At 43.3% G+C, this 27951-nt stretch overlaps 1 protein-coding gene across 4 annotated transcripts in view; it reads left to right on the top strand.

Annotated features, from left to right (window-relative positions):
- Nucleotides 1-27951, top strand: part of gtf2f1 (general transcription factor IIF, polypeptide 1) — a 152325-nt gene that overhangs the window by 773 nt on the left and 123601 nt on the right. The gene's annotated exons all lie outside the window — the stretch shown is intronic.

Raw genomic sequence — 27951 nt, forward strand, 5'->3', positions numbered from 1 at the left:
TGTGCGTGTTGTTTTGCTGTGTGTGTGTTGCTTTGCTGTGTGTGTTGCTTTGCTGTGTGCGTGTTGCTTTGCCGTGTGTGTATTGTTTTGCCGTGTGCGTGTTGTTTTGCCGTGTGCGTGTTGTTTTGCTGTGTGCGTGTTGTTTTGCTGTGTGCATGTTGCTTTGCTGTGTGCGTGTTGTTTTGCTGTGTGCATTTTGTTTTGCTGTGTGTGTGTGTTGTTCTGTCTTGTGTTTTTTTGGTGTCTTGTTGTCAGCTTGCTTCTCCACTTGTGCCCAGTTTGAATCCTTTCAATTCAATTCCACCAAGTTTAAATCATCAAAACTGCTCTGAATTTGTTCACAGCATTTGTTTTAATCTTTTATGAAGCAAATCAAGATGTTTTGCTCTACCTGACCTGCTTTAAATTGTTGAGTGTCAATATCTTCCGTTAATAACTGAGAATAGATGTGAGTGTAAGTGTGAATAATGGAATATAAAGGTGCCAATGTGGATAATTTCACTGTGACAATAAGCCATGAAAATAGAAGGTCTCAGATTGAGTCTGGCCAACTCTGGACTAAAATATTGTTGATACTATTCAGGTACAGCACCTGATCTCAATCAGAAATGCAGCAAAGATTTTATCTTTGACCTTCATAATTGCAAAGCAGCTGCATTGATGTCTGCAATATCAGCAATTGCAGATGCCACATGTACACTACATGTAGACAGAAACATTTCTATGGATAAGTTCAGATATGTGTACATGCATGTCCACATGACTAGACAGCCACTAATGTTAGTACTTAATGTTTTTTTAGGATAAAGAGGAGGGAGGCTGATAAACTCTTCAAATCATTTTAAAATGATGACACGTTTGCTCTGATAAACAAGTTTCTAAAGAGAGGCTTCAGTGGTGCACACACTTTATCATATAAGACAGCTTTGACCTGGTTCTCCTGAACTCAGTGCCAATTGGTTGCCTCCCACACAGACTCCTGACATAAGACATTAGCTGTACCCCATCAGCTAAAGAGAAGCAGATGCTGTGTGTTTTAAGCAGGGGATTGGTTAGGCAGGAATGAAGGAATGGTGTTTATGTGGGCGACAGTTTTACTGTTTGCAGCTTTATCCTGTCTTCATGGCTTGGAACAGAAATTGAGACACTGGGAAAGAACAAGAACAGAAGGGAAAGGAAAGAAACGCTGGGTCAGGAAGCAGGGTAAGAGAAATAAAAACAAGGTAAGAGAGTTACAACATGAGAGATATAGAAAAGATAGAAAATTTATTAAAGGGAGAAATTTATAAATGGAAGGAGAGAGTGACATAAGTATGATTGAAAAGTAAACAACAGCCGGAACCCAATAACTTCCCATAAGCAATTGTTCAAGATAAGAAAGTGACTAAGTTCCTTGATGAGGTTTCTTTCTTTTTGTACTTTGGGATTCACATTTGCTGTAGAATTCATGGTGTTGAAATCATGATTAAAGTCCCAGCCCTGCCTGATACAAAATCAGAAATTGCTGGAAAAGCTCAACAGATCTGGCAGCATCTGTGGAGAGAAATCCAAATTAACGGTTTGGGCCCAGCGACCTTTCCTCAGAACTGCTTGACACCTGATCCACAGACCCATTACTGCCTTACAATCAAATCACAGCCAAAACTGTCCCTGACATCCAATACACGGTGCCAACACTATCTTAGACCTAATTCACAGTTCCAACTCTGCCTTGCACCCAATCCACAGTCAGAATACTGCCTGGCACATCCCAAAACTGCTTGATACCCATAAGACCATAAGATATAGGAGCAGAATTAGGCCATATGGCTCACTGAGTCGATCATGGCTGATCCAAAGCTATCTGCCTCCCATTCCCGACACTATCTAACCCCCAATCCACAGTCTCAATGCTGTCTAACATAAAATCTACCATTCCCATTTCAGGTGTGTCTCCACTACACAATCCTCCTCCAGCTTTGGGCTGTTTTTTTTAACTTGACCTAAAAAGTGAAAAGCCAATGTGAAAAGCGAAACATTCCATTGAAGAGAAATGAAGGCACATAGCCTGAAATCCGAGCTGTGAATGTGTGCAGAGTTGGAGCTCGAGTCCAAGACCTATGTTGCCACAGCTGAGGGAATCGCACCTTGTGTGGAACTGTTTAAACTGTAGAAACAATCCTGAACACATGGACATCACTTGTTAAACAGCAGGAAAATTAAAGCAAGCTGTGTCACCATGGAAATATTGCTGACTGAAAATATTGTAAAATTCCCTAAGTGTATTTCAAAGCGCTTTATTAAGCATCCATCATTGTTTTTCTTCAACAAATTATTAGCATCAAATAATCTGCTTGACTCTCCACTTTTCCATGACTATTTCTTTGATGCTTATTGGTCACAGATCTGGCCCATTGCCAGCCTCATTTTCCTGAATTAGTTCAGCCCTCAATGAGTCTCTTGGGAGAGACCTAACTCCTCATCTATTCCAGTCTGATTGTTTGTACTTTTATATCTGTGAGATCTTAGTTAATGCACAGGAAAATGAACAAGCCCCCTTTGTAATTTCTAGGCAATCTTATATAAGATCTTATGTCACTGTTCAATGTTGTTAAAGCATCTTAACAGGTTTCAACTAAAGTTTAAGAGATGAAGTCAACGAACAAGTGAATATTCAAGCAGTTATGCTGTATAATTCTTCAAGTAGATGAAAAGAAGCAAAGTTTGCCACTCAGAAAACAATACAACTTTGCAAATAGCTTTTCAATGCAGGGACCTAGAAATTCAATTGTTGCCATTTTCAGCTGCTTATTCCTTCCTGCCCTCCTGTGCACCACCAGCTATCCTGAATCATAGAATCCCTACAGTGTGAGGACAGGCCCTTTGGCCCAACAAGTCCACACCGACCCTTGGAGCATCCCACCCAGACCCTTATAACCCACCTAAGCCTCACATCCCTGAAACACCTACAGGCAATTTAGCATGGCCGTTCCACCCTAACCTGCACATCTTTGGACTGTGGGTGGAAACCAGAGACCCAGAGGAAACCCACGCAGACACAGAGAGAATGCGCAGACTCCACACAGTCACCCGAGGGTGGATTTGAACCCAGGTCCCTGGTGCTGTGAGGCAGCAGTGCTAACCACTGAACCACTGTGCCACCTTCTTGTACATTTCAGATGTTGAACACACAACTCCCTACCCCTGTCACTTGAGCAAACTAAAGCCAAAATAATTTGCTGAAAATTCAATAATGGGATTTTGGTATTTATTGCCCATCCCTTCATTCATTCATTTCAAGAGGGCTAGAATAAAAGAACAGACATGTTCTACTGAGTCTGTACAAGGCTCTGGTCAGTTCACATTTGGAATATTGTGAGCAGTTTTGGGCCCCGTATCTAAGGAAGGATGTGCTGGCCTTGCAGGCAGCCCAGAGGAGGTTTACAAGAATGATCCTGGGGATGGAGGGCTTGTTATATGAGGAGCGGTTGAGGACTCTGGGTCTGTACTTGATGGGGCTTAGAACGATGAGGCAGGAACTCATTGAAACTTACAGAATACTGAGAGGCCTGGATAGAATGGACATGGAGAAGATGTTTCCCTAATAGGAGAGATTAGGACACAAGCACACATCCTCAGAGTGAAGGAATAACTCTTTAGAACTGAAATGAGGAGGAATTTCTTCAGCCAGAGGGTGGTGAATCTGTGGAACTCATCTCCACAGAAGGCTTTGGAGGCTAAGAGATAGATAAGTTCCTGTTTAGTAAGGGGTTATGGGGAGAAGGCAGGGGAATTGGGGTGAGAAGCACATCAGCCATGATCAAATGGTAGAGCAGACAAAATGGGCTGAATGGCCTAATTCTGCTCCTATATTATGTAGTCTTATAGTCCTATTTGCCCTTAAGAATGTGATGTTACTGTGCCTTCTTGAAGCTCTGCAGCCCTTGGAGTGTAGGGAGACCCACAATGCTGTTAGCGAAAAAGTTCTAGGATTTTGATGCAGTGACTGTGCAGTGACGTCTCAGAGCACATGGATATGATTATTGAACATGAACCTGGCTCTGTTTGCAGAGCTGCTGAGATTGTGGTCAGGGGTCAAACAAAGGCAGAGTAGGAGTACAACCTGCACCTAATGATGGCAGCAATGAAGCAACATGCATTGGCATTGAACAGCATGAAATGCCAGATCAACATTAGCCAGATGAACGTTTTTGGATCAACTTACTCTGTCCAGGGATTGGTGCTGGGACCCCAGCTATTCACAATATATATTAATGATTTGAATGAGAGAACAAAATGAAACATATCCAAGTTTGTAGATGATACTACGTTGAGTGGGAGGGTGAACTGTGACGAGGATGCAGAGATCCTTCAGCATGATCTTGACAGGTTGGGTGAGTGGGAAAATCAATGGCAGATGCAGTATAATATGGATAAATGTGAGGTTATTCCCTTTGGAAGCAAAAACAAGAAGGCAGATTACTACCTGAATGGCTGTAAATTGGGAGCGAGGAATGTGCAGCAGGACCTGGGTGTGCTTGTGCACCAGTCGCTGAAGGTAAACATGCAGATGCAGCAGGCGGTAAAGAAGGCAATGGTATGTTGGCCTTCATTGTGAGAGGTTTCGAGTACAAGAGCAGGGATATGTTGGTGCAGTTATACAGGGCCTTGGTGAGGCCACACCTAGAATATTGTGCGCAGTTTTGGTCTCCTTTTTCTGAGGAAGGATGCTCTTGCTCTTGAGGGAGTGCAGCAAAGGTTTACCAGGCTGATTCCAGCGATGGCGGGTCTGACGTATGAGGAGAGATTGACTAGGTTAGGATTGTTTTCACTGGAGTTCAGACGAATGAGGAGGGAGTCTCATAGAGACTTAAAATTCTAACAGGACTGGGGACAGGGTGGATGCAGGGAGGATGTTCCTGATGGTGGGTGTGTCCAGAACCAGGAATCACAGTCTGAGGATTCGGGGTAGAGCATTTAGGACGGAGATGAGGAGCCATTTCTTCACCCAAAGAGTGGTGAGCCTCTGGAATTCATTACCACAGGAAGTAGTTGATGCCAAAACATTGAATGTATTCAAGAGGCGGCTAGATATAGCACTTGGGGCGAATGGGATCAAAGGTTATGGGGAGAAAGCAGGATTAGGCTATCGAGTTGGACAATTAGCCATGATCGTGAAGAATGACTAAGCAGGCTCGAAGGGCCAAATGGTCTCCTCCTGCTCCTATCTTCTATGTTTCTATGTTTGGTTCAAAATTTCTATTAGCTGTGCAAGCCAACAATTCCACTGTAGAGCATGAGATATTAGCTCTGGGATTTGGTATCACATGCTTTAACACCTACTCAGCAATAAATTCACCACTGAAAAGGACTGTAAGCATGAGAATTATTTTTTAAAAGCCACAAGCAAGAGGACCACTGTTACTTGTAGAGCTTGTTTTGTCAAAGGCACATAGGTGTGACTTTGAAGGCATGCAGCTGGATGATTATGTGTGACACGCTGAGCAAATTAATAAACTCACACTAGACCAAGATGGCCCTCTTTCTCTACATGTGGATGCTCTAGACTCCTGGAATGAATCTATTCTTCAGGTAGAGCTATTCGACTTTGGTTGGAGCCACTCTGAACAGTTGGAAATGGAAACTGCCAAAGATGGGCAACTACAGGAGTTGCAAGAGACCAATATCCAAGGGTGGTCTGACAGTATTAAGAAAGTTCCTGAGAACATTTGCTCATTTTGGCCATACAGTGATGAACTTGAGATATTACAGCAAGTCATTTTCAAGTCCAAGTACCAAACGATCTACACCAAGATGTCATGACCATGTTCCATTAAGGACACATAGGTATTGAATGTTCAAGGTGCCGAGCACGTGAATCTGTGCACTGGCCAGGGGTGAGTCAGGGTATTCAGCAACTCATGAAGGCATGTGAGGTTTGCCAAATGTACTAACACCAGCAGCAAAGGGACTGAGATGATATAATGGCTGTAACGTGTGGGGGTGTGATATATTAATGATCTGCCAATATCAGATTGTGTGACTTATGTTAGCTCACATAAAGATCAAAAATGGGTCATGTATACTGAAGAAATCAACAAGCCTACAGCACTTTCATCTACATCTGTATGTGATAGTCACAGGCACTTACATTTCTGCGCTCAAGCTAACCAATTTGGATCTATTGGAGTGCACTTCCCTCAGCATGTCATACTCAGGAAGATGGAGACTGAGAACTTTATCCCATTAGCTCCCGTGCAATGATGTGATGATGATGTCATGCGTATGGCCCTTAAAAGTATATCACATACCTGCTGCAAGGGTTAACACAATAGCAATATATTTTCAAGTCAGAATGGGGCTGGAGAGGAAATTGCAGGTACATCTGCTGTTCTTGTCCTTCGATGTAGTAGTGATCGCAAGTTTGGAAAGTACAAGTGGATGAACCTTGGCAAGTTGCAGCAGTTCATCATGTGACCAGAGTAGGTAAGTAGTGGAGGGAGTGAATGTTTAAGGTGCTTAGAGCGTCACTCAATCAGTCTGGGAGGCAGGGCGTAGATATCTCAACACAGAACTCCGAGCCTCTAACATGTTCCTGTAGTTCCGGTATTTATGTGACTGGTCCAGTTAACACCTGGTCAATTGTGACTCCCAGGATGTTGTTGGTCATGCAATTACTGCTGATAATGCCATTTAATATCCATGGGAGCTTGTTAGATTTGCTCTTAATGGAGATATTTATTGAGCAAACGTTACTGACTTACCAACTTACCAGCCCAACTCTGAATGTTAATTCCAGATCTGTTGCTAATTTTAAATCTGAAATTGACAGACCTTTGGTAACCAAAGATGTTGACAAGTATGGATCAAAGATAAGGTACAGTCTTAGAACACAGATGGTGATTTGGCTCAAGTAGCAGTACAGCCTCCTCCAATTCCTGTCTGTCTAGGTGGCCCTCAGCTGTGTTAAGCAGTACTGGTTGGTGCCTCATCGATTTTCTTGTCTAATATTAAATTCCAACAGTTCAATTTACAATTTTTCGTTTATACCTGATTCCTACTTTAGTTTTTTTGGAGGGTGAGGTGGCAGTGCTGGTACAGAATCTTTAGAGTGAGATGGGTTTGAGTTAAAAAGTCTGTGTTAAACAGTCTGAGGTGATGAAGAGGTTAAATAATCCTCTTGCACGCAACAATGTGAACTTTAACATCTTCACATAGCTGACAGCAACTTGGAAAACAGAATTGCCAAGATGAAGCAATTATTTATGCGTAGGCGCACAAATTGTTTCAGTTTAAGGCCTCATGAGATCAGCCCCTTGAGAGGGCGCTCAGATTAAAATAAAAACAGCCATGTTTCTGGCTGCTGGCCAGCACATGCCCAAAATCACTTTTATTTTAATTATGTCCAGTGCTTGTAAGAGAGAGACAGAGGGAGAGAGAGAGAAAGAGATTTACCAAGATCAGTTGAGTGCTTTTGAGGAAGCACTTTGCATACTCAGAACACAGATCATCCAGGATTTCCTGTCTGGAATCCAACACAGCAAAGTTGCTGGAAAGTGCACACTTGCGAGTGATTGTTGATATGGGATTGCACTCAGCTGCAGCCATCTGCAACAGATGAAGAGACAAACTTTACTGTCTAGACCTAAACAATGAGCATGGCTACGTGGGCAAGGCTCTGGAAGGTGACCACAATCTCTATAGTTCAACAACTTAAGGAAAGCAAAGGAAAGATTTTAAGTAAAATTATTATGAGCAGTATCACAGAATTGTTAAAATACAGTTTAATAACCACAGCTTGTGAAGGCAGGAAGTTAATTTCAAAACTGAACTGCAGAAGCAATGGCTGTGCTATTGCTTAGGGGTGGATTTATTAGCGGGATGGCTAATTCCCTAAATGCTGCGCAGGTTCAAGTACATAGCATGTTATTTTTTAAAGTAGGTATCCTGCCTGCAGCTGGAACGAGGTGGAGAGTGCAGTGCTCAGCAGTCCTGGACAGGCAGAGAAGATAAGCTTGATGGACTGGAAGGAAGTACTCATGTTTTCTTATCCCACAAGCAGTGCCATAAAAACACTTACTTTCCCCATAAATGTATCGCTCACCTCCCTTCAGCTGCTGGGATTCCTGGGGATTTGGAAATGTGGCCTTTCTGTGTTAGGTTAAATCTGAGGTACACAGCCCAGTTATAATATTTAAATGACTAACTCGCCTTCTGCAAGCAACTCAGTTACCTATCTTCCCCATTCCTGCTATCCACCCTTCAGATGTTGAAACTGGAATCGGGTAAGTTAAAGTCACTGTCAGATCACTGGGCAGCATGTTCCATATTTCTCCCTCCCTCTAAGGGAAAAATGTTTCCTCAGATCCCCTCTAACCACTTACTCCTGACCTTAAGACCCTCTGGTCTTAGACATGTCTGCCATGGGGAAAAGATTTTCATGATCTACTCTGTCTTTGCCTCTCATAATTTTGTCTCCCTCAATCAGGTCCTCCCTAGCCTCCTCTGCTGTGAGGAAAACAAACCCAGCCTATCCAGTCTCTCCTCATAACTGAGCATTTCCTCTCCAGTGCAATCACATCTTTCTGATAGTGTGGCAACCAGAACTGCAGACAGTATACTACCTGAGGCCTAATCAATGTTTTGTAAACATAGAACATAGAACAGTACAGCACAGTACAGGCCCTTCGGCCCATGATGTTGTGCCAAACTTTTACCCTAAACCTAAGGTCTATCTAACCTCCACCCCTACCTTATACTATCATCCATATGCCTATCTAATCGCCGCTTAAATGCCCCTAATGAGGCCGACTCTTACTACCCTCTCCAGCAATGCATTCCACGCCCCTACCACTCTCTGAGTAAAGAACCTACCTCTACCTACCTCCCCGATATCTACCTCCTTTCACTTTAAAACTATGTCCCCTTGTAATAGCTACCTCCACCCTAGGAAAAAGTTTCTGGCTATCCACTCTATCTATACCTCTGATCATTTTGTAGACCTCTATCAAGTCAACTCTCATCCTTTGTCGTTCTAAAGAGAAAAGCCCTAGCTCTCTCAACCTTTCCTCGTAAGACCTTTCCTCCATTCCAGGCAACATCCTGGTAAATCTCCTCTGTACCTTTTCCAATGCTTCCACATCTTTCTTGTAATGAGGCAACCAGAACTGGACTCAATACTCCAGATGTGGCCAGACCAGGCTTTTGTATAGCTGGAGCATAACTTCACGGCTCTTGAACTCAATCCCTCTATTAATGAAAGCTAACACACCATACGCCTTCTTAACAACTCTATCCACCTGGGTGGCAGCTTTCAGGGAACTGTGGACATGAACCCCAAGATCCCTCTGCTCCTCCACACTGCCAAGAGTCTTTCCGTTAACCTTGTATTCTGCTCTCAAATTTGTCCTTCCAAAATGAATCTCCTTTTCAGGGTTAAACTCCATCTGCCACTTCTCAGCCCGGCTCTGCATTCTATCAGTGTCCCTTTGTAACCTAGAACAGCCCTCCGCACTATCCACAACTCGACCCACCATCGTATCATCCACGAACTTACTAATCCACCCTTCCACTCCTACATCCAAATCATTTACATAAATCACAAATAGAAGAGGACCCAGAACAGATCCTTGTGGTACACCACTCGTAACTGAACACCATGTTGAATATTTTCCGTCCACTACCACCCTTTGTCTTCTAAGGGTCAGCCAATTCTGAATCCAATCTGCCACATTTCCCCCTATCTCATGCCTCCTTACTTTCTGCATGAGCCTACCATGGGGAACCTTATCAAACGCCTTACTTAAATCCATGTATACCACATCCACTGCTCTATCTTCATCCACGTGTTGGTCACCTCTTCAAAGAATTCAGTAAGGTTTGTGAGGCATAATCTACCCCTCACAAATCCATGCTGACTATAACGAATCAAACTGTGCCTTTCCAAGTGATCATAAGTCCTATCTTCAGAGCCCTTTCCAATAAATTGCCCACCACTGATGTAAGACGAACTGGTCTGTAATTTCCAGGGTTATCCCTATTCCCTTTTTTGAACAAGGGAATGACATTTGCCACTCTCTAATCTTCCGGCACTATACCTGTGGACAGTGAGGACGAAAAGATCATCACCAAAGGCCCTGCGATCTCTTCCCTCGCTTCCCATAGAATCCTTGGATAAATCCCATCAGGCCTGGGGGACTTATCTACCTTCAAGTTCCTCAAAATTCTTAGTACATCTTCCTTACTAACATCCATCTCCTCTAGCCTACCAGCCTATTTCACACTGTCCTCCTCTACAACTAGGTCCCTCTCAGTTGTGAATACTGAAGAAAAGTATTCATTAAGGACCTCTCCTATGTCTTTAGGCTCTGTACACAAATTCCCTTTACAATCCTTGATCAGCCCTACCCTTTCTCTGGTCATTCTCTTGTTCCTCATGTACGTAAAGTTGTGACAGGACTTCCTTGCTCCTATATTCTAAGTCCTGGCTAACAAAAGCAGACATCCGGTATACCTTCTTCACCACCCTGTCTGCCTGTGTTGACACCTTCAGGGAACTATGGACGTGTACACCAAGGTCACTTTGTTCCTCAGTACTCCCTAGGGACCTACCATTCATTGTGTAAATCCTTCCATTATTAGACCTCTCAAAATGCATCACCTCACACTTATTGGGATTAAATCCATCTGCCATTGCTCTGCCTAATTTATCAGCCGATCAATATCAGACTATAGTCTGAGAGCATTCTCCTCACTATCAACAACACCAACAATTTTTGTGTCATCTGCAAACTTGCTAATTATACCTGCACACCCGCTGCACACAGGCTTCCAATCAGAACAACATCCCTCTGCCATCACCCTTTGCCTTCTATTTTTAAGCTACTGTTGGGTCCAGTTTGTTAACTTGCCTTGATGCTCATGGACTCTTGCCTTTTGGACCAGCCATGTGAGACCTTGTTAAAGACGTCACTGAAGTCCATGTAAACCACATCAACTGCACTACCGTCATCAGTATATTTAGTCACCTTTTCAGAAGACTCAATTAAATTAGTCAGACTGATCTCTCTCCTAAAAGGGGATGAAACGTTTGCATGAAATCCAGTCAGCCCAGTGAACCAACCAACAACTGCAGATCTCTCTCCAACAAATCTGTGTTAGCTATCCCTGATCAATCCCTGCCTTTCCAACTGTTCGTTAAAGCTATCCCTCAGATGTTTTTCCAATAACTTCCCTACCACTGATGTCAGAATAACTGGTCTGTAACTACCTGGCCTAACCCTTCTGCCCTTCTTGAACAAAGGAACCACATTAGCTTTCCTCCAGTCACCTGGCACTTCACCTGTGGTCAGCAAAGTATTAAATATCCCCGCCAGGGCCCCAGCTATCTCCTTGCTGGCCTCCCATAGCAGCCTGGAATACATCTCATCAGGCCCTGGGGGTTTATGCACCGTTGTGCCCGCTAAAACATCTCATACTCCCTCCTTTTTATTTCTTAACATGCTCTGGAACCTCACCATCAGAACTGAAATCTTCAGCTACAATATTTTTCTCCTCTGTGAATGCACATAGGAAACATTCATCTAAGTCCTGACCTGGCTCCACGCACAGATTGCCCCTATGGCCTCTAATAGGCCCCACTCTTTCCCAGGTATTCCTCTTACTCTTAATATACTTAAAAAATGCTTTGGGGCTTTTCATAATCATCTCTGCCAAAGATATTTTCTGGCCCCTCTTTGCCCTCTTAATTTCGTTTTTAAGCACCCCCATACACTCTGTGTTTCCCAAAGAGCCTCCTCCGTGTTTTTATGCGCTGTACCTGTCCAATGCTTCCTTCTTTTTCTTTATCAAACTCGTTATCCCTTGACATCCAGTGTTTGCTGGATAGCTGTCCTTGCCCTTCACTCTTCAAGGAGCATGCTAGCCCTGAACTCTTACCGTACTACTTTTAAAAGACTTCCACTTTCCAAATATAGATTTACCTGTAAGTTGCTGCTCCCAGTCTGTGTTTGCCAGATCCTGTCTCATGATATTGAAATTGGCCTTCCTACAACTTAGCCACTTCTAAACTAACCTTACTCCTTTCCATAAGATCTTTGAAACTTACAGAGTTATGGTCACTATCTCCCACGGACACTTCAACTACTTGACCGGCTTCATTCCCTTGGATTAGGTCTAGCACTGCTCCATGCGTCTTTCAAAGTACTGGATCTGATTTGCTCCTCACTGGATGCAGTTGTTCCAGATTCAGGGATATGCTTTGTGAAACAGAGAGTGACCCACTGCTGCTGTAAACAATACCCTACAGAATGTCGGTGAATTTTACATTTCCCAAAAGCTCCGGCCAGTTTGGCGTGAAGAGAGTACAAGGCCCTTTTTGAGCTTCCCACTGTACATCAGTCCAGTGATGTCAATCAGAATGAAAGCAGAGGCATTTCCCAGCAGCACCAGCAGAATATTGCAGACCTCAGCTCATTCAGTGCCTGTTCATATCTCCCCCAGTGCCTACACACCACTAATTTAGCAGCAATCTGATTGATGAATCAGTTCTGTCTGCATGACAACACATCCCACTTCACAGAAATCACATCATCCAAATAGTTCTGCAAAAACAGCAGCAATTCAGCTTGACTGCAATACAGCAAGATTAATGAGAAAATCAGAAATAAAATTAAAAACAAAATGGTTTACAGCTGAGTAATACTTCAGGAATCTTCCCTGATACTTAATAGGACACTATCCTAACAGTGAATTGTTTTATTCACTGTAATGTAATCTGTCATGTGCTTTCAGTGGTGAATGGTTATTCTCTCTTACACACAGTTTGCTGGCTGCTGTCTCACCAATATCACAGGCTACAGGGCCATCAGTCAATTCATGTTGGCTGCAGGGACCTGATGTTAGCTCAATACTCAGCCTGTGCAAGCTTTCTATTTTTCACGTGTCGCTCAGTTACTTACACATTCCTGGCTGTGATGTGCAGGAATAAGAGGGCTGCTTTGTGAGCAGGCTGTGGATATGCAGACCGGTATTGTAACTTGATTGAAATTTTACAGTGGAATCTCAGACAACTGATGGCCAACGATAAGATAGAATCAGAATGAAGCAGAATGGAGGGAGTTGATAAGCGATCTCCAAATGAGGAATGACCATTAACCACATGGTGCTCGGTGGAATGTGGAAAATGCACAGCTGCTCAGAACACTGACTCGACCTCTGTCTACATGGCCACACCTCAGTATCTACTGTCTGACTTCTCCCCTTCTTCCCTTGTCCTGGCCAGGGCTGGGAATTGTGCTCTAGTAACGTGGCCATTCTTAATGTGTGTGCCTAATGTGACTGCACTCACAAAATGACACACTGGTCATAATATGAGCTACTAGATCACCACACTCTGCAGAATGACACACTGGATCACCACACTCCACAGCATGAGCTACTAGATCACCACATTCTGCATAATAAGCTACTGGATCACTGAATACTGCAGTATAACTCACTGGACAACCACATTATGAAGCATGAGCTACTGGATCATTAATCATTGACCGCTGAGCTGAATCAGGGCTCAGCGTCAACATGTGGTATAATGCCCTCTCTCATTAAGTGATGATTAAATCACACGTGACATCTCTGAGCAGGATCAGTCAGCCAGAACAGAGCTGGAATCTAGGGTGGCTTTGGCCTGCGCACTTCATTACTGATGCATTTAACCACTCAGCCATCAGACGAGCCCCTGTGAGATCATTCTTACATCTGTCAGTAAAGTGTGGGCATAACGGAGTTAGAATTCAAATACACAAAACCATCTGTCAATTCAACATTTAATGAAGTGTAAAGGAGCAGCACCAGGCTGAAAAATGAGGCATCAACCTGGTGCAGCTACACTGAGGACTACTTGCACACCAAACAGCATAAAGCAGCAAATGTTAGACAGAGCTTAGCAATTCCACAACCAAAAGATTAGATCTAAGCTCTGCAGTCCTGCCACACCCAGTTGTGAATAGTGGTGGACAATTAAACACTCACTGGAGAAGATAGTTCCATCAATATTCCCATCCTTATTGATGGAAGAGCCCAGCACCTCAGTGCAAAAGCTAAGGCTGAAGCATTAACAACAATCTTGAGCCAGAAGTAGTGAGTAAATGATCCATCTCGACCTTCTCCAGAAATACAAAGTGTCACATATGCCAGTCTTCAGCCAATTTGATTATGATATTAAGAAACAGTTGAAGACACTGGATACTGCATAGGCTATGGGCCCTGACAACATTTCAGCAGTAGTACTGGAGAAATGTGCTCCACAACTTGCCACATCCATAGCGAAGCTGTTCCAGTACAGCGACAACACTGACTTCTACCCGAAAATATGGGAAACTGCCCAGGATATGTCCTGGATCAAAAATCAGGACAATACCGCCCCATCTATCTATGCTTGATCATCAATAAAGTGATGGAAGGTGTCACTAACAGTGATATGAAGCAGCACCTGCTCAGCAATAACCTGCTCAGTGACGCCCAGTTTGGGTTCCACCAGGGCCACTCAGCTCCTGACCTCATTACAGCCTTGGTTCAAACATAAATGAAACAGCTGAATTGTTGAGGCAAAGTAAGAGTGACTTCCCTTGACATGAAACCAGCATTTGACCAAGTACAGCATCAAGTACACTTAGCAAAACTGGAATCAATGGGAATCAAGGGGAAAGACTCTCCACTGGTTAGAGACATAACTAGCACATAGGAAGATGGTCATGGTTGTTAGAGGTCAGTCATCTCAGCTCCAGGCCATCGCTGGTGAGTTCTTTAGGTTAGTTCCCCAGGACAAACCATCTTCAGCTGCTTCATCAATGACCTTCCCTCCATTATAAGGTCAGAAGTGGGGATGTTCACTGATGATTGTACAATGTTCAGCATCATTCACAACTCCTCAGACACTGAAGCAGTTCATGCCAGAATGCAACAAGATCTGGACAATATCCAGGCTTGGGTTGATAAGTGACAAGTGACATTCGTGCCACACAAATGCCAGGCTATGACCATCACCAACAAGAGACAATTCAACCATCTACCTTTGACATTCAATGGAATTACCATCTCTGAATCCGCCCACTATTAACAAACTGGGGGTTACCATTGACCAGAACATGAACTGGACCAGTTGTAAAAGTACTATGACTACATGATCAAGCCAGAGACTATGAATTCTGTGTCAAATCTGTCACCTTCTGTCTCCTCAAAACCTGCCTACCATCTACAAGGCACAAGTCAGGAGTATCATGCAATACTTTCCATTTGCCTGGGTGTCGCTCCAATAAGACTCAAGAAGCTCAACACCATTCAGGACAAAGCAGCCCACTTGACTGGCATTGCATCTGCCACCTTCAGCATTCACACCAACCATCAGTGACACACAGCAACCCGTGGTGTGTACCATCTATAAAAGGCTTTGAAGCAACTCACTGAAACTCCTTATACAACATACTCCAAACAAACAACTTGTATCACCTCAAAGGAGAACAGCAGCAGATGCATAGGAACACCATCATTTGCAAGTTTCCCTCCAAGTCACATTCCATCCTGATTTGTAACTCTATTGCCATTCCTACCTGGACCTCGTTTCCTAACAGCACTGTGGGTGTACCTACCCTACCTTGGATTGTGGCAAGGAACTCAACACCATCTTCTCCAGAGCAATTAGGAATGACTAATTAATGTTGGCCCAGTCTGTGATGCTCAAATCCCATGAAATAATTTTAAGAAAATGGTTGTGGATTTTTCATGACTAATCTTGCCTCCTATACCAATGTTTTCCATTGGATTTGTTGACTTTGGAAGTTTCAGCTTCCTCAATCAATAAAATTCTTTGAAAACATCTACTTTAAAAAGAAGTATTTTTATCCCAAAACTCGCAGTATGCTCAAGTCATTCACCTCTGTGCTCTTTACCAAGTGGAAAAAGGATATTGTCTTCACAGCAATGTTCCTGTCATAGATGAATGATTACACTCAACTCAGTACCTGCTTTTCTCTGTCTCTCAGAGGGTGAGGTATTTCATTGACAAAGCTCTACATTGCCTGCACATGCTCAAACAAGCACGATACTGCCTTGGTGGGCGCTGCCACTAGCCTTGGACACACCTGAGTTGTATTCACCGTAACTAACAATCTATTAATCTGCAGCAGCCAAGGAGTGTGGCAGAAACTATGTGTAGAAGTAAGCCATTTAACTAAAGTCTGAAAAGGTCAGCCTACAGGAGAGGACAATGTGGATGTGTTGAATGACAGAGATAATATGGAGTCAGGGAATAAGTGCATAAGTTACGTCAACAATAAACACCCTGGCTAACGTGCCCAATGGGATCATCTTTATTTGATTTATAATACTGATTACATGACAGTATAAATTGGTGAGTGTTCTCTTTGATTTTGATGCTAACTCCAGAATCCCACATAAGAATAAGTTATGTCATATCCCAAGCTCGTTCTTTGCTCTCTCAATGTAGCAAGGTCAGGGCTGGTCTGTAGTCAAACTGTTTATTTGCTCCATGTTTCTTGGTAACTCGACCAAGCCACAACACGAGCTTAGTGAGGAAGATTCTATTCAGAAACAGCTCAGTAGTTTACAAGTGAGGCAACCTAATGTCACTCTATCAGAACTAACATTCTGAAGACTATTCGTACTGAACTCGAACTGTTAACTCTTTTTCTCTCTCCACAGATGCTGCTCGATCTGCTGATCTGATTTCTCCAGCATTCTCCGTGTTTGTATCAGAATAACTGTTACTTATCAACCAGAGAATTACAGACTAAAGAACTCACTGTCTGGGTCAGGTTCAATTCCTGACATAGAATGATGCTACAAATTAGAAGATGCTGGAAAAGCACAGTTTTTATTGGACAGTAACTGGAAAAAGAAATTCCTTCAATTATGGATCATTCATTGTATAAATATTCCACTCGTAATGCTGGTCTCAATTGAAATCCTGACCAGCCACTGATCAATTCAGAGTGTGAAAAATCTGCTAAATATTTCACTGTTTTTACTTCTGTATAGATGGCTAATCTTAAAATCTAGAATCAGGGTTAAAACTTGTAGCTGACATTCTTACCTCTGCTAGTTCAAGTAGCCTGTTGCTACCAGTTACAGCTAACCAGCTTCCACTGCCCATTATTCATCATCCAATCTGAACTGAGTGAACATTTGTTTAGAATCAGAAGCTGTGCAGATTCATTTGGAACTGGACCTCATCTATAGACAGGTAACTTAATGTGCAGCCTCCAGTTTTCAGTCAAGTGTCCCACAGTACCCTCTCCCATATAATGAAAGTTTGCAAGTCAAATTTTCTCACATATACTGAAACCTTATTTTCCAAAAAGAGTTGGGTGTACACTTTAAAAGGGCATTGCTGAGCACAGGCTCTATAGCTGGTTATCTGCAGCTTCTAAAGCGTCCTGTACTCTGTAAGGTATGGCAAAGTGAAGGCCATGAGCCAAGTTTACACCTATCAATGTTTGCTCATAATGACAAGGAACATTTTCTAGCTAGAGATAGTAGGGCTCGGTTCACAATAAACAACTGCACCTCCCAGTCGCGAACCATTTCAACTCCCCCTCCCATTCCTCAGATGACATGTCCATCCTGGGCCTCCTGCAGTGCCACAACGATGCCACCCAAAGGTTGCAGGAACAGCAACTCATATTCCGCTTGGGAACCCTGCAGCCCAATGGTATCAATGTGGACTTCACAAGCTTCAAAATCTCCCTTCCCCCTACCGCATCCCAAAACCAGTCCAGCTCGTCCCTGCCTCCCTAACCTGTTCTTCCTCCCACCTATCCCTTCCTCCCACCTCAAGCCGCACCTCCATCTCCTACCGATCAACCTCATCCCGCCCCCTTGACCTGTCCATCCTCCCTGGACGGACCTATCCCCTTCCTAACTCCCTACCTACACTCACCTTTACTGGCTCCAACCCGCCTCTTCGACCTGTTTGTTTCCTCTCCACCTATCCTCTCCTCTATCCCTCTTCTATCCGCCTCCCACTCTCTCCCTATTTATTTCAGAACCCCCTTCCCCTCCCCCTTTTCTGATGAAGGGTCCAGGCCCGAAACGTCAGCCTCTCTGCTCCTATGATGCTGCTTGGCCTGCTGTGTTCATCCAGCCCTGCACCTTGTTTTCTAGCTAGACTTCTCTTGGGTCTTATTAAACCTAGAATTAACATCAGGTAACCATTCTGTGCCAAAGTAGCACTATTTTCCCCGAGTTAATGCCCTGTTGAAAATGTAAGTGTCTATTTTATAATCTTTACAGTCAAGGTTTCTGATTCATATTTCTGTCTGCATTTGTATTAACATCACTGACCCATATTCATTTTGCTAGTTTGAGTGTTTTGTGGTTTAATAACCAACTGGATTATATTGAATGAAGAGATTATTTAACCATACTCCAGGTCAAGAACAGTTTTCAGCCAGAACACCGCTTTGGAAAGTGTGGATGTAGCAGACTGCAACTCAAAAGCGATCAGGATCCAACTAAAAAATCTTGAATGTTTAAATAGAAGGCAACGATTAGATTCTCTTTACTTGTTAATGGTAGTATTTATTGCCTGTCCCTAACTGCTTAATTTATTGAATGGTGTGGTTTGCTTGACCATTTGGGACTATAATTAAGAGTCAACCACATTGCTGTGTGATTGGAATCATAGGTAGGCGAGATTGGGTAAGGACAGCAGATTTCCTTTCATTGAATGTCTGGATACATAAACTGAACTTGTCTGGAGTGCTGTAGTGAATTTTAGGATATGCCATGCTCTGATTAAAATATAATGCACTTATATACAGAACTGTAGTGGCTATATGAATACAATATAGGAGGTTACTGAGGTATAATGGGCATTGGAATATAATCAGTGTCAATGTAGATTGTGTTGGAATGTAGTTTAGCATCAATGTGAGGATAGACTGTGTGTTGCACTATAGGGTTAGTAACAAACACAGAATGCTGGGGAAATGCAGCAGGTCTGGCAGCATCTGTGAAGAGAAATAGAGTTAATGCTACCAGTCTGACATGATTCTTATTCAGAACTGAAGAAGCTATAGGAAAGACGTTGTTAAACTTGAGAGGGCTCAGAAAAGATTTATGAGGATGGTGCCAGGATTGGAGGGTTGGAGGAAGAGGCTGAATAGGCTGGGTTATTTTCCCTGGGGCATTGGAGACAGAGGGCTGGCCTTATAGAGGTTTGTAAAACCATGACGGGCATGGATAGGGTAAATAGACAAGGTCTTTTCCCCAGGTTGGGGGAGTCAACAACTAGAGGGCATGGTTTTAAGGTGAGAGGGACAACTTTTTCACACAGAGGGTGGTGTGTGTATGGAATAAGCTGCCAGAAGAAGTGGTGGAGGCTGGTACAATTACAACATTTAAAAGGCATCTGTATGGACACATGAATATGAAAGGTTTAGAAGGATACGGGCCAAATGCTGGCAAATGGGGCTAGATCCATTTAGGATATCTGGTTGGTGCAGACGAGTTGGACCAAAGGGTCCGTTTCCACGCTGTACAGCTTTATAAAAGGACCAGATGGGTCATTTACAACAACCATGGTCTCTATAACTGAAACTAGCTTTCAATTCCATATTTATTCATTGAATTTAAACTCCACCAGATGCCATGCTTGGATTTACACTCATGTCCCCAGAGCTTTAGCTTGGCCTTGGAATTATTAGCCCAGTGATGTTACTATGACCCCGAGATAACAAGGTGTAGAGCTGGATGAACACAGCAGGCCAAGCAGCATCATAGGAGCAGGAAGGCTGACGTTTCGGGCCTAGACCCCACTATGACCCCACCTCCTTTCCCAACGCTGCCTGATCCTCCGGAACATAAAACAACTCTGTCTTGCTTTATGACCAGCAGCCCCTGAGCAAAGTTCCCAATTTGTTACCATTCCATCTGGGATACACCAAATCATTCACCTCACCAGTGAGGACAGATGAACTGACTGTTCTTTATTCACCCATCCCCTTGGTTAGTCACAAGAAGATTAATTTAAAAAGATCCCTTCAATTTTGATATCTTTCTCCCAGACTAAATTAATTTATGTTTTAAAAAGAGCCAATTTAGTCAGAATTTCTTGAGTTAGCAAAACAGTGATTTTATTCATTAGTAAATTAATTAATAATAATAAACACAAAAGCAATAATAAACACAGCAGATTAGAAATATGAAATTAGTCCAAAACAGATAAAAGCTTAAAAGAAGATAAACGGGTCAGTGAAGAGGAGATAGTGGAACATTGTGGCCATTACATTGGTTGGTACAGGAAGAGGTTACTTTGGTAATTAAGCAGTCAGTTTTCAGATTGAGCAAGTTGACTGAAATTCCTCAGTCCTTCATGGCTGACTGGCAGCATTCAGAATGAGAAACCATTTTCCCTTTCTTCGTTTGCAGTGCAGGTGTATTTAATGGCTGTTCTTAAGTTGTGACTTGCACAGCAGAGTAGTGCACTCACTGGGATATCAGGCCAGTAAACCAGTGGCTTTAGGTGGTTTTTAACTATGTTTATACATATCCCTGTAAGGGTAAAATCTAAACATGTCTGCAAGAGATGTTATTGTGCTGAAAGGGGGTGGGTGGTCAGTCTCTTGTTATTCTCTTCCTTGGTAGTTTATGTTTGAAGTTTCCCTGAATCTGCCCAGGTATGACATTCCACGAGTTCATACAGGACTCTATTGGATAGCCCCTGAATCTACATCCTCAGCTGTCTTTTGGCTTTATCAGTCCATTTTTAAAACACGCATATTGGAATGATAAGTTCAACATGTCCATAGGTGATCCCAAGGTTATGATCCATGGATCATCATACTTCTTTTTTTGGAGACAGACTCTGCTTTATGAGAAGTACTGTTTCTAATCTCTGAACTTCAAACAGCTTCACAGCAAAATCCCTTAAACATATTGTCTGTACATATCCTATGAACACTGTGAGATTTAACAATGAATTTAGTAAAATTCGCTAATTCATTAAATGGATGAAGTTTTAAACAATTTGGCACTTGATTATTTTAGTAATTTAAAGATTTCTTTGTCACAAGATAAGATATTTGGATAGGTACATGAAACATAAAGGTTTGGAGGGATATGGACCAGGAGCAAGCAGGTGGGACTAGTTTAGTTTAGGATTATGTTTGACATGGACTGGTTGGACCAAAGGGTCTGTTTCCATGCTGTATGACTGTATGACTCTATAAGTAAAAAGACTCATTCATAACTGATCACATAAATCATGTGCATGGTGATATAGAGTGAGAGTTCAGGCTACTGACTAGGGGATAGAGTCATCCAGACTCAAAGGGCCTCAAATCCATCTCTGCTATGAACACAATGAGTTAAACTCAGCCACTAACATCAATCTGTTAACAGTTACAAAGTACTGTAGATGCTGGAGACATTCTGTTAGTTTGACAGTATCTGTGGAGAAAGAAAGGGAAGGTCTGATCCTCTCTACACAAATGCTGTGTAGTGTTTCCTGCATTTTCTGCTTTTATCACTCAAAGATCTCAGCAAAACACTGATTTAAAAAAATTAAAAGGCTGACAACATGCAACAGATTAGGCAGTACCTACTGAAAATGTTGTAACTTGTCAATGATACAACCTGATTGCCTTTCCTCAAGCCCGTGAAACAGTGTTACACTTTCAGAAACTGAACTAGACTAACCACATACGTGCAATAGAATCTCTACAGTGTGGAAGCAGGCTATTCTGCCCATCAAGTCCACATCAACTCTCTGAAGAGCACCCCACCCCTGTGACCCTGCATTTCCCATGTCTGACCCACCTAACCCTTACATCACTGGACACTATGGGCAATTTAGCATGGCCAATCCATCTAACCTACACATCTTTGAACTGTGGGAGGAAACTGGAGCACCTGGAGGAAACCCACAAAGACAAGGGGAGAGTGTGTAAACCCCACACAGACAATCGCCTGAGGCTGGAATCGAACCTAGGTCCCTGGCACTATGAGTCAGCAGTGCTAACCACTGAGCCACCGTGCCGCGCCAAAATTGTTTGGGGTGAGAGTAGTCTGAATTGGGTTGTGAATCTTGTTTGACTCATCACACACATTGAACACACATGGCCAGCCAGAAGCCTTTTCCATTTGGAGTAGAAGCTGCATCCACATCCAGGTTTGTCTTGGAACTGCGCCTCCTATTTTCTGCTACTGCCCAGACCCAATGTTTGGTGACTTCCTCACCTGAATCAGGTAATACCCTGCAAGGATAATGATTGGCTCTTGTCTCAGACCTTCCCCGAGGACATGAATAAGTACTGTGACAAGAGCAGGTCAGATGCCAGGCATACTGCGGTGAGTAACTCATTTCCCAACTCCGCAAAGCCTGTCCACCACCTACAAGACAAAGCCCAGGAGTGTGATGGAAAACTCTCCATTTTAACATTCAAGAAGCTTGACACCATTCAGCACAAAGCAGCCCAACTGATTGACATCACATCCAAAAAATCACTCCCTCCACCCCTGGCACTGAGTAGCAGCAATGTGTATCATCTACAAAATGTCCTCCAGAAATTCATTAGGGCTCCTTGGACAGCAACTTCCAAACCCATAAGCACTACCAAGGCAGTAAGTACATGGGAACACCACCATCTTCAAGTTCCCCTCTATGCCACTCACTGTCCTGCCTTGAAAATATATTGCCATTCCTTCAGTATCACTGGGTCACTGGAACTCGCTCCTTCATTGCATTGTCAGTGGAGTTACACCAAATAGACTGCAGCTGTTCAAGAAGCAGCTCACCACTATCTTCTCAACGGCAACTAGTGATGAGTAATAAATGCTGACCAATAACCCCAAAATTAGTTTAAAGTAATTTGAAAACCTCAGTAAAGCTTTCATTTACAGCATCACACATTATCGATCACACTATCAATCCAATAACTAAAATGTTCAACTTGCTCATGTATGAACACGGGTGAGACACATTAACGGTCACTATGAATACCTGACTAACTAACTTCACAGATACAGTACACAGCATTTTATAAAATGATTCTGAGGTCCGGTACAATTCAGCGCTGTGTCTGCTAGATGCACACTGTATGGAGTAGGAAACGGCTAGTTGTTATCTGAGGCTCTGTCTGGAAGCACATGCAGCCAATGTTAAATATTTGGTTGGGAGCAGCTTTATAGCTTTTGGTCTATTATTATTGTTCTCCCTGCTTCTTGATTCCACTCTTTATTAATGTACTCCAACCAACTGCGCTCCCCTTGAATCCATTGCTGTGACACATGTCTGCATCCACCTTCCACAAAGATACACACACACACACACACACAGACACACAGACAGACACACAGACATACTCACACACACACAGAGCCCACAGGCATATACACACACATGCAGACACAGACACACTGACACCCACACATTCACACACACAGAGCCCACCGGCATATGCACACATGTGCACACACACACAGACACATGGGCATGTGTACACGCACACATACAGATGCACACATACAGACACACACAGATGGACAGCTGTATCCGCGCGCGCACGCGCGCACACATACACACACACACACGCACACACACAGACATATTGGAGCACACGCAGGTATACACACACGCAGACACACACATACACAGACACACACACATACAGTTGTCCGCACACTGCTGGGAGCTTGCTTGTTCTGCCCAAAGGTTCACATATATTTGACAAAGACCACAATCAGTGCATCAGTGCCCTAATCTTGCAGCTATTCTGTTCTCCAAAACATCCCAGTACATCCCCTCCTCCACACACTCACTATAACAAAGGGTCAATTCTGTGGAACACACTGCAGCTCTCATTTCACAGACCTGTCTGTAGTCCCTTTCCCAGGAAATCTGAAACCTGAAGCTAATGCAGCTGCTCTGCTGCACAAAGCTTGAAATAATTTAAGGATAGGAAGTGTAGGCTGAACTTGCCATTCTTATTCTGTGTGAGTCATTCCTCTATGCTGAATAATGGCACAACTTTAAAACTCCTGCATCCCAGGACATGGGGCAGAGAGTGAACGAGACACCCATGCTGGAAAGCATCCCGCTTTCATCCAATCCTTTCAGGTGGACAAGTATATGAATGTTTTGGTCTTATATCCTATTTGAATGTGATCTAATCACAGATATCCAAGTTGGTGTGTGGTTCAGCCTAAAGATGAAATAGCGCACTGAGCAGCTGAAATATGTCCTGTACTGGTAACCAAACAAAGACAGAGCAATCCAACGCTATCCACCCAGCCTGTGGCTGTGATGCTGCCCAATCTCTGCACTGAGCTGCAGACAACACACACAGCAGCATGAAGATGAAATGGCCAGGGGAAAACAAGCATTTAAGAATGAAGAGCAGGAAAAAAGGAATCATCTGGTTGATTGAGTTGCAGGGCTGTTGATGATCCTACATTTCTCTCTGCAGGGATTTCTATGAGAATTGCATGCGGAGAGTGGGTAGGAATGAACATCAGTTACAGCATTCGCTGTCCAGGAGCAGAAAGCAGATTTCATGATTCACAAAGCCAAGCATTTCAGCCTTGTCATATGGTATTGTTTAAGGGTGAAATTTTATACATATGCAGTAATCTGCTGCATGTGCAAACTGCGCCAGGCAATTAAGGAGGGTTGAACTGAACAAGAGTACACAAAGTGAAGCAAACAGGGCAGTGAACTGCTTCCGGCCTCTCCCTGAGCTTTTCTCTTTGCTGGGTTCAATGGGACAGCCAATGTAAATGTAAATGAACATGATGCACAGACCCGTCTTGGGAGAAACTCCAACTCCAAATTGCCATTATTTTCTGGAGAATATGCAACTCTTTAAGAATAGAACCACAGAACATAAAGCCAAGGAGAGTGCCGTTCTCTACACTATTTAAACATGGCTTTTAGATCTTTGCCAGGATCCCTGAAGACCACAGGTTGCATTTAGGGATGTTGCCATTGCTGGCAATGCCAACATTATTTGCCCATTTCTAGTTGCCCATGAGTTGGGATGTTGTATGACTTACTGATTGACAGGAAATGTGGAAGGGAAGGGGGTTCCCTTGTATCTGCTGTTGCATTTTGCATGCTGAAGATCACATTGAACCTTAATGTGACTCTCCCATTTACTCAAAGTTACCTTCCAGTGTAGGAGTTGGGACGTCATGTCGAGGTTGTACAGGACGATGTTCTGGTTGCCCTGTTATAGGAAGATATTAAGAATCTAGAGAGGTTTCAGAAGAGATTCACCAGGATATTACTGGGAATGGAAGGTTTGAGTTATAAGGGAAGCTGGATAGGCTGGGACTTTTTTCACTGGAGCATAGGAGGTTGAGGGATGACCTTATGGAGGTTTATAAAATCATGAGGGCTATGGATAAGGTGAATAGCAGGTGTCTTTTCCCTAGGGTGGGGATTTCAAGACTAGGGAGCACATTTTTAAGGTGAAAGGAGAAAGATTTAAAAAAGACATGAGAGGCAAATTATTTTACACAGAGTAGTTTGTGTGTGGAATGAACTTCCAGAGGAAGTGGTGGATGCGGGTACAGTTACAAAGTTTAAAAGACATTTAGATAAGTGCATGAATGAGAAACGTTTGGAGGGATATGGGCTAGGCACAGGCATGTGGGACAAGTTTAGTTTGGGATTATGATCAGCATGGACTGATTGGACTGATGGGTCTGTTTCTGTGCTGTATGTCTGTAAGACTCTATGATGGTCCATCCACGGATTTGGCCAAGGGACAGACACAGAAACATAGAGAATAGAAGCAAGAGTAGGCCATTCGATCCTTCAAGCCATTCCATGCGCTGCACCATTTAATTTGACCATGGTTGATCAACCAACTCAGTACCCTGTTCCTGCTTTCTCCCATACCCTTTGATCCCTTTAGCATAAAGAACTATATTTAACTCCATCTTGAAAATATTCAATGTTTTGACATCAACTGTGCTCTGTGACAGAGAATTCCACAGGCTCACCACTCTCAGGGTAAAGACAGCCCTCCTCATCTCAGTGCTAAACGGCCTATTCCATATCCTTAAAGAGTGACCTAGCTAGGATAGCGGCACTATACCCTGGATGGGATCAGCTCTCACTTTGGCTTTGTGGTTGAAAGTTGTTGGAAATGTTCTTTTCAGCTTTATCAAATGTCAAGCTGCTGCCTTGACTTGCAAACTTTCGGTTGTTCTGGCAGGCAGCGAGGTCCACTCATCTCTGTTGTTGGAGCTTACATATTCCAGCATGGTTTTCATCAAACCAGTCCTGATAACAATGGTGTTCAAACCCAGTGGCCTGGACACTGATGGCTACTGCAGCCAACCTCTCATCATGCTGAAATGGAGCTGGGATTGTGAATATTTCCCAGATTAGCTGTGAGATGCTTTTGGAATTCCTGTTGTCAGTCAGGCCACTTTAACACTGAGACACTTATTTCCCCCTCTTGGACTGAACAGAGTTTGCTGCCCTGATTATATTCCAACTGAGCTCTTCAAACCTAATGCACTTTTGCTCACCTTCAACTCCGTGCACTCTTCCTGTGAAGATTTGTGAGGAAAATGAACTGCTCCTCATGAATGTGATCATCATAACTATCTCTAAGAAGGGAGACAAAATACATTGTGGGAATTCTTGAGATAGCTCTCTGTTATCCACAGCAGGGAAAATCCTGTCATCCAATCACCTTCTTCCTGTGGTTGAGGAAATGCTCCCAGAGACACTACATGGCTTTAAACTCTCCAGGCATGGCCTTTGTTGCCAGACAAAACAAGCAAAATGTCAGAAACGCTTCAGTGGGTTCTTTGAACTGAGCAGTAAATTGTGAGACTCTATGGATTGTGCTTCAAAGTTTTAGATGTCCACAAAACATCATCACAGTCCTGCTGACGCATCATAATGATGTGACTGCAAATATCTTGAGTGGAAGATCTGAAATGGACATGTAAAAATCTTAAACAGAAATTGTAAAAACTGAGCAGGTCTGGCAGCATCTGTTGAGAGAAATCAGAGTTAACATTTCAGGTTCAGCAACACTTATTCAGAACTGATGGTAGCTGAGAAATTAGAGATAACACAGTGTGGAGATGGAGGAACACAGCAGGCCAGGTCGCATCAGAGGAACAGGAAAGTTGACGTTTCAGGTTGGGACCCTTCCAGCATCGGCAGTTCTTACTATATCTGAGTAGCTGAGAAATTATTGGTATGTATGCAGAAGATGAGGTGGTGCAAGGGGGGAACAGGAGTCAGGATGTGAGGTACTCACCACAGTATTCCTAGTCTCTGAGCTGCTCTTACAGCTGCTGTATTTATATTCAATACAAAACAGCACAGGAACAGGCCCTTCAGCCCACCAAGCCTGTGCCAATAATGATCCTTATTTAGACACACTACTTATCGCCCACAAGTGGTTTCTATCCCACTGTTCGCCTCCTGTACGTGTGTCTGTCAAGATACACCTTAAACATTGCTAACATGCCTGCTTCCACCACCCCCACTGGCAGTGTGTTCCAGGCACCCACCACCCTCTGTGAAAGATTTTCCCCACACTTCTCCCCCAAACTTTCCCCCTCTCACCTTGCACCCGTGCCCTCTTGTAGTTGACATTTCCACCTGGGAAAAATGCCTCTGACTATCCACCCTATCTGTGCCTCTCATAATTTTGTAAGATCCATCAGGTCGCCCTCAGCCTCTATCTTTCTAGTGAAAACAATCCGAGTTTATCCAACCTCTCCTCATAACTCAAACCCTCCAGACAAGGCAACATCCTGATTAAACTTTCTCTGCACCCTCTCGAAAGCATCCACATCCTTCTGGTAGTGTGGTAACCAGAACTGCACGCAATATTCCAAATGTGACTTAACTAAAGTTTGATACAACTGTAACATGACCCATGAACTTTTATATTCGATTCCCCGGCTGATGAAGACAAGCAA

Source organism: Rhincodon typus, chromosome 38 (assembly GCF_021869965.1).
Source record: "Rhincodon typus isolate 14 chromosome 38, sRhiTyp1.1, whole genome shotgun sequence".
In the NCBI taxonomy this organism is placed as follows: Eukaryota; Metazoa; Chordata; class Chondrichthyes; order Orectolobiformes; family Rhincodontidae; genus Rhincodon; species Rhincodon typus.